The sequence below is a fragment of the Pecten maximus genome, chromosome 17 (genome assembly GCF_902652985.1).
Source record: "Pecten maximus chromosome 17, xPecMax1.1, whole genome shotgun sequence".
Classification (NCBI taxonomy): domain Eukaryota; kingdom Metazoa; phylum Mollusca; class Bivalvia; order Pectinida; family Pectinidae; genus Pecten; species Pecten maximus.
The window spans coordinates 31866113-31874671 of record NC_047031.1 but is presented as its reverse complement, the minus strand read 5'-3'; positions in this window follow the sequence as shown (position 1 = coordinate 31874671).

Genomic DNA, 8559 nt, shown 5'->3' with positions numbered 1-8559 from the left:
TAACTATGACAGTACAGTGAGTCATACACAAGTGTCCGTCAGAAAAGGTAAGATACACTAATTCATTTCATAATTTCATCCCATACATAATTTAAAACTCGTCGAATATCGTCCGTCCACCCAGTTTTAGAATATCGTATGGATTTATAGTTTAAGATTTGACTATTCTTTACGGCTGTAATTTGTAATTGGGTGAAATTGTGTTACATATCAAGTTTAAGTTCTCTTATTGATGTACTGTATAAGGTCGCACAATAAGATTTAAATTGATTACAATGAGGAAAACCATGGGTAAATGACACACCACCTATTGAATAAATCGACGAAAAAAGAGGGGAAAGGTAGAAGAAAAAACACGATCGTTTCTTTTTTCCATCAGAAAAATCGAATTCACCTGCAATGGCAAACTAATGTGACCGGTCATGACGGATGTCGGTGATAATGATGGTGATATATATTTACAGATTCATTTCGCCCTGTTTTAATCCTGTCCCAATTTGTTTTAATTTGTGTAAATATTCTTAATGCCTTCATTAACTAAACATTATACAAATATGTTAGTCTTTGATAAATGCCTCTAAGAAAAGTTAAAAAAATACTCACCTCCCACATCCAAGTCTAAAATTCTTTTCAAAACTATTTAAAAGCTGTTGGCTTTGATCACGAGATTTGAGTACTTCATTCATTTCAAACTATAAAAGGTTGTACTAATATATATTTATATTTATATTTAAGTATTTATATATTTAAAAAAAACTACCGTATCTATCCCCTGTGTTCATTGAAGAATAAAAAAATCTGTGTAAGATAGTTTTTTATTCGGGGAAAATAAAGTCTTTCTGCGACAAAGTCTGAGTACATAGAACCGAACAAAAAAGTAATGTGCATGATGTTTTTTTCTATTTATAGTAACATTATCTTTGACCTTTGACTTTTAAGCCTAAAGTTACATGTAGTATTCTAAGCAAATACTATCTTTAGTAACAGTGATCTTGACCATCGTGCCCTTATAAGTTATCCTTGAAAGCAGGCACAAGGTAGAACTTGATAACTTCTAATAAGTGTAATCAGCTCAGCTGAATTCATAATATATTGTTCTTCAACTGATTTTCAGTTTATAGAAATAGTGACATTGACCATTGACCTGCAGGCCCGAAGGAGTAATTAAGGTATTGTGCAGCAACCAAACAAGACACCTTTATAATGGACCTGTATCAATGACCTGCTTCTCTGGACCTCTTGGCTATTGAGAAAAAAAGTCTTTCAATGTTTTAGCATGTTTCACTCCTGTGACTGTGAATTTATGTCAAGGTCATTCATTTTAACAAACTTTGTATCATTTTACCACAGCATATATATATAAATACTACAGGCCCAATATCAGGTCTCTTATAATTGGCCTTTGGGTTATTGAGTAATATATTTTCAAATGTTTGCATGTCTGGCCCCTGTGCCCTTTAATTAAGGCAAAGGTAATTCATTCAAAAAAACTTTGTAGACTTTCCGGCATGTGATTGAGTTGAAAATAGATGGACGGACAGAGACGACATCTCATGATTTGGGACCATAACTACAAAGTGTTCATTTGAATGGAAGAATCCCCCTTTTGGTCCCATCCCTCCCCCTTGGGAGCATGCAGAGTGCTACGAGAAAAACTCGAGTCTCTTAAAAACATTTAGCCTGCTAAGTAATGCTCCAGAACAAGTTTGAAAACATTAATTATTGTGATTATCAAGTTAGCCATACAGAAGAACAATATAACAGACATGTTCTCTTGGACTATTTGCTTTAAGGCCTTTCTGGTCCCTCCCTTCCACCACAAAGGAATGTCTTCTATCATAAACTGTCACAATTAGATGTATATCCCCTAGCAGAAAACTGTTGGGTAACCTTAAGAATGAAAAAGCAAAAGGACATAATTATTGATGTGATAAATATAATGCAATTTGAATTAAGTACATGTGTGTGCTGATCTGACAAATCAGCGAATTCAAGATGTCCAACACCATCAGTATGGGAAGTTTTAAGAAAACTCAAACATTCAACAAAAAAGGAAGTGGCAGAGCATGTCTATATTTATTATAGCCATGCAAAATATTGATGTATTGCAATACAAAAAGGAATTCTGCAAAACAACCAATTCTCAAAATTCACCTAAATATGACAATATTTCACCCAAAGGAAACTGGGAACAAATATAAATGAGAAGAAAGATATTTAACAGAAACAAGAGATATTATGAAAAAAACAAATAATCAGAAATATACAAATAAGCAAGTAGGAACCTTACTATATAAAAGTTATAGCTGATTGATATGAATAAGTCCCCTATCCCCAAAATGGAAAGTAAAACAACCATAATTAAAACATGGAAACAGAAATGACTTTGTAAAGTTTCGAATCTTCCGTAACTTTGAGAAATGAAGTCAATGAGACTAAACAAAATAACCAACTCCATTTTTCGAACACTTTTAGATACATATATGTATCATCAGATGTATATTAATTATGAGGTGCAGAACAATAGAGAAAAAATAAATGGTAAACTGCTAGAATATCTAGAACTATATAAGATATATATAGGAAAGAAAATAAAGGGACACAACTCTTAAAGTTAGTGGAAATCCAGCTTGAATTTAATATGTGATGATTGTCTTTTGAGAATATGTTCCTAAACCAAAGTCAAGAGAGCTTGTGTGTGTCTAGCTTTCGGTGTTTGGGCTAGAGGAAACCCTGGCTACTCATAGTCTCATCAAGGGTCTGTGGCCTGTTAGAAGGTGAGATTGCCAGATTTAATGATAAAATCTGATCAAAAGTATTGCAGTACTTTTGGATTGATCCACCCATGTTAATATAATTTTTAACAAAAATGTTTTCGTATTATTAAAGTAAACTCATATATTTTCTGTAATTGTTTTCATTGCAGATTTCAGAATTGAAGGAAATGCTTTGTTTGAGTTTATCCAAGACAGTATTCTAAAACAATATGTGTATTAATTGTCACAAAAAATGTCAACAAACAATATGCTGTGGAATGCATTGGATGTTGAAAGCTTAATTCCTGTAGTCAATAATCAGATCCTTTTACATACAATGTATATATTATATAGTTGTAATGAGGATTTACAACAAAGAAAAAAAAAGTTCTCTCTACAGAGAACAGTGTGGAAATAGAGATGAACTAAATTCAAAAATGTAGACAATACAATCTGGTGATTTGTGTAAAATGGGCTTAATTTTACATCTTCATAATGTGTTAAATTTACAGTCTGTCAGAACTGACAGAGAAAAACATTCCATACATACATGTTTTCTGCTTTTACTGTGGTCATTCCCTGTTGGGTACAGTATGTAACATCTCATCTTCAATAACCAAAGTTTTATTTCTAAAATCATATTTTTATGACTTAGCCTTGATAGGCCAAATAAAATAAAAACTTTGTTTCTACTAACCCATCTTAACCTTAAAAAGATTTCCCCCAAATCCGGTGTTTTTTCCTAAAATTGCAAATGTTTGTTACCATTGTGCAGTTGATTCCTGTTTAACTGTCAGTATTAAAATACAAATACATTGGTTATATCTGTTGCTTAAACAGTTCAGTGAACTGTTACATTGTTCTATTTAAGATTTTCCAGTGTTGAATTGTTTTCGACAATTTGTTTAAAAAACAATCCTACCCACCAATTAACTGGTACCCTCTTTTCCATTTATCTGTTCGTAGAAACAAACAAGCATTCCACTTAGTGTGTGTCTTTTTTTAGAGTATCCAATGAAATTTTGTATTACATATGGGTACACCATGGGTTCAAAGTTCATGGCAAGTCCCTGGAAGTGTAAATAGTTATGGCAGCATAGAGTACTGAGGTGATTTGTTCAATATGTCAGATTTTTTGTTGAAAAAAAGTAAATTATTTGGGGAAATATTTTCTGTATTTATATCAATTGGGAAAGATTAAATTGACTATATTCTTAATGTAAATGGCAACAAAGGGAAAGACTAATTATATAAGTGGCCAGTGCTGAAACAATCATAAGTTTCGAAGTTTTTATAGTAAAAAGTTACACTAGTATGTGGCGGACGAGGGAAATTAAATGCTAGACTAAATCTGCCAAAGTTGAATACAAAATAATCAACCTTTGGTTAGAAAAGGCGGTTAGATACAGAGGTTTGCTTTAGTGAATTAACCTTAAAGTTGGCATCAGATCCACAGTTCCACACTACCAAAAGGAGACAAACATGAACACTGCAGACTCCAAATAACATGTATTAATAACCAGACATTTATTTTGACTCAGTAGAAGAGTGTCCATCTTGCGTTTGCAGGGTCCCGGGTTCGAACCCCGGTCTGGCTGCTACATTTTCTCCTTTTCCTGTTACAGTAAAATTCCTGAGGTCCCAACTTCAATCCGTACGTAGTGGAAATACATTTAATAATTGATCTTGTATCTTGTAATACAAAATAACTTTTCCCAATAGAGCAAAGTGTTATCAGCACGAAAACCTGTGCTCAGTACATTAAGCCATGTCGGTCGGGGCAAGGAGCCTCGTCACAATCTTATCGTTTTGTAAACACTTGAATCATTTTAATATGTGTCTGTTTACCCTATCACTCATAATTAGCCTGAGACACACTTGGTATGTCTCTTTACCTTGCGGCAGGTTATGAGTCGTATGGTAAAAAGACAAGTGTTCAAAACATGAATGTAGTTACAGTGTACGTGGCCCTGTGGTCGGGATAGTTATTTATTCCAAACCAGACAAGTCAATTAAAAAAAGTAATTACACTGTACTGTACAGAAGTAAAACATCCCTACATAGAACAATGTCGCAGACAAGCATTTATGTAGACAATGGCTGTGAAGGTGAAGTATTTAAATGACCATGTGCGTAAACTGTAAAACGAAAGGAGGTCTAACTCAGCAAGCAGACACTGCTATTTCGCAATTGCCTATTCGTTTTATTTGATACGATAGCTATGAATTAAATAAGTGTTACCTTTCGTTGTATTCTAGCACATTGGTGTCTCAACAAATACAGAAAAAATCCAGTCATATTCGATAATCTTCTGTTTTTATTATTGTAGCAGGGTCAAGCTGTTATCTTATTTGTATGTCCGCGCCAGCCGTAAAGAGCACTGATTTGTATGTCCGCGCCAGCCGTAAAGAGCACTGATTTGTATGTCCGCGCCCGCCCTAAAGATCACTGATTTGTATGTCCGCGCCCGCCGTAAAGAGCACTGATTTGTATGTCCGCGCCCGCCGTAAAGAGCACTGATTTGTATGTCCGCGCCCGCCGTAAAGAGCACTGATTTGTATGTCCGCGCCCGCCGTAAAGAGCACTGATTTGTATGTCCGCGCCCGCCGTAAAGAGCACTGATTTGTATGTCCGCGCCCGCCGTAAAGAGCACTGATTTGTATGTCCGCGCCCGCCGTAAAGAGCACTGATTTGTATGTCCGCGCCCGCCGTAAAGAGCACTGATTTGTATGTCCGCGCCCGCCGTAAAGAACATTGATTTGTATGTCCTCGCCCGCCGTAAAGAGCACTGATTTGTATGTCCGCGCCCGCCGTAAAGAGCACTGATTTGTATGTCCACGCCAGCCGTAAGTGCTCGCTATCGTGTTCCTAGTTTGTCCGCGTGTCGTATCCCGTTGTGTGGTTCATATAGCGTACAGAAGTATTGCGTTTTGTTACTCGTGTTTATGTGGTTTTCTACGTTTGTATTCTATGGTGTGGTTTTGTACGTATTACGTAAAGTTGTGTCAGTTGTTTTCATTGGTCAGTGTTTTGGTCACTTGGCGGGTATTTGTCTTTGTTTCGGGTAGGTGTCAGTTCCGAGTTGGACTCGACGACCGTACGGACGTGTTTGTAATGTAAGTGTTGTCTTTGTTTGAAAGATGTTTTAAGTCTATTAAATATTTAATTATCATCTGTACATCTCTATATATTAAGCTGACAAAGCGTTGTTAATACTTTGTATTGTAATTTTGATGTCATAATGTACGTGACAAGGAATCTTTTCAAGGTCATAATTTTTTTATGTATTCTAACTATTCTAACGTTCTAGTCTTTGGTGATACCTAATTGTTCATACTTTGTTTACAGTTATGGGGGCCGCGGTGGCCGAGTGGTTAAGGTGTCCCGACACTTTCATTTCAACAAATTTTATTGTTTTAAAGAAAAACAATTGGATTGAACATCAGGCTTAAGCCTATTTTAAGTTCTCTCCGTATCATAATAATATTAACAAAATAAAAACATCCGGTATTAATAGCATACAATGTAGAGTAATATATAGTATTACACACACACACACACACACACACACACTCACACAAGTTATACATGTATATGTACAGGGGAAAGAAATTCAAATACTCTACGTATATAAACAGTGGGTTTTCCATTACTATTATGATTAGAATTTATAGATTTATTTGATATTGCAATGTTATCTGCCTGGATGGGAGGCAGGTGCCTAGTCAAACCAAGAGTTCCCGACAAAAATGTCCATGAGGTGCTTACACCCAGTAGTCATCCACTCATGGCTGAATACACACCTGACCCCCAACCCAGGCAGAAACTATGCACATATATGTGTTTTTAACTTTTTCTTTCCAGCTTAGAATAATTACGGTAATTATAAACTCAGAGTAATAAATGGTTTAGTATTACTCATCCAAAACAGGGTCACCTACACAGATTATTGCGCAAAACTGCACAGACATGGACAAAATTTTTAAGATGTTCATAATATCTCATCAACTATATACAAGGATAAATGACAAATACATTTTTACTAAGATCTTAATTTGATAAAAAAATATACATGCACTAATGAACCACTAATTCATAAGTTACACTGGTTTAGGCTGACCTTTACCCTTAGGACCAACTAATAGACATATAATAGACTTCCAGTACTAAAGATTTGAATCAGACCCCGACTTTTGACTTAATGACTAATGTAATAGTCTATTTGTGTTTTTAATATATCTAATTACATTATCAAAGATATGAGTGTTTATATCATCACTGTAACTGTCAGAGTCATTTAGGAGTATGTCAATATGAAACACTTTAACACTAGCCCTCCACCTCTGGGTTGCGAGTTCGAAACCTACGTGGGGCAGTTGCCAGGTACTGACCGTAGGTCGGTGGTTTTTCTCCGGGTACTCCGGCTTTCCTCCACCTCCAAACCTGGCACGTCCTTAAATGACCCTGGCTGTTAGTAGGACGTTAAACAAAAACAAAAGTTTACAGTTTGAATTTCTCATTGTATTTGGAGTTTCGCAAGGTCTTTTCATTTCAACTAATTTTATTGCAATAAAACAAATGGAGTGGACAACAGGCAAGCCTATATAAGTCCTCTCCAAAAATAACGCAATGCCTGTGTAGATACGGCTCTGCGCCACACGCAGGTATACGTAGCTATGTGTTATATTTTAATAATGAATATATGTTATTTGAATTACCTGAGTAATTAATAAGTGAAAGTAATGGTATTAGTATTTATAGTAATGTATGTATCATTAAGCAACTATCGTATTTATAGCGGATCGCTGTAATATAAGAAATCTTAATTAGTAAGCGTTGTGCTCTAAATGTATGTTTAATCAGTGTCAGTGTATAGTATGTATGTTATATCGATTGTTATGGATTGTTCACCCAGACCATTATTTTTATTTTTTTTTGCTTTTGTGTGCTAATTTCATGTTTTGTCAACTGTGTGTGCAAGTGTTGACATATTACGACTAGGACTGGGATTGTCGTTGTGTTTTTTCGCTGGATTATTTATTCTCATTCTACAGAAGGTGAGTTCTTTGGTTTTTGTTTAGTTTTTTCTGACAGTTGAGCCACATTTTGGTTTTAGTTTCAGTTTCGGTTTTGTCTAGTTTTGTAATGTGACCTACTTAGCGCGATTACTAGCACTATCGTGTAATTAACAGGAGCCGATTCGCGAAACATTTCGGCAATTTGGCTACTGTTTATTAATATATTTTCATTTTTTTTTGGGGGGGGGGCTTTTGTTTTCACATCATTATTATCATAATTCTCTCATTTATTTCAGAAACCTAAAATTTGTGTTTATTTATATTTAGAATTTGTTTCAGGTTTTCCTTTTTGTTCATACAATGTATATCGACTTTACAATTTTCAGGATGATAAATTTCTAGGAGAGGGGAAAGCAGTTGTATATCCACTTAGAGTTGTTGTACTACTGTTTTAGGTAAGGAACAGTGGCTAGTCATGGATATTGTTTTATTATATTATCCCCGGTTGTTTTTTTTCCAGTGTTGTTTTATTTTGTTTATGTAAATATACCTATTCAATCATGGAAGATATGTCGAATGAGGAGATAGGTAAGCTCCTTGATATTTTTAAGACTCTTAAGAGTAAGCCGAACGTGGATTCTGTAGAGAATTTTCGGAAATGGATGTCGGAACATATTCAACATATACAGGCCCAAGAGGGAGCAGATTCCAAGGAAGCTGTTCAGGAGGAAGTGAAGACATAGTACCCACCCTCGTCTATGCAGCACTTCCCGAAGATCTCCCCA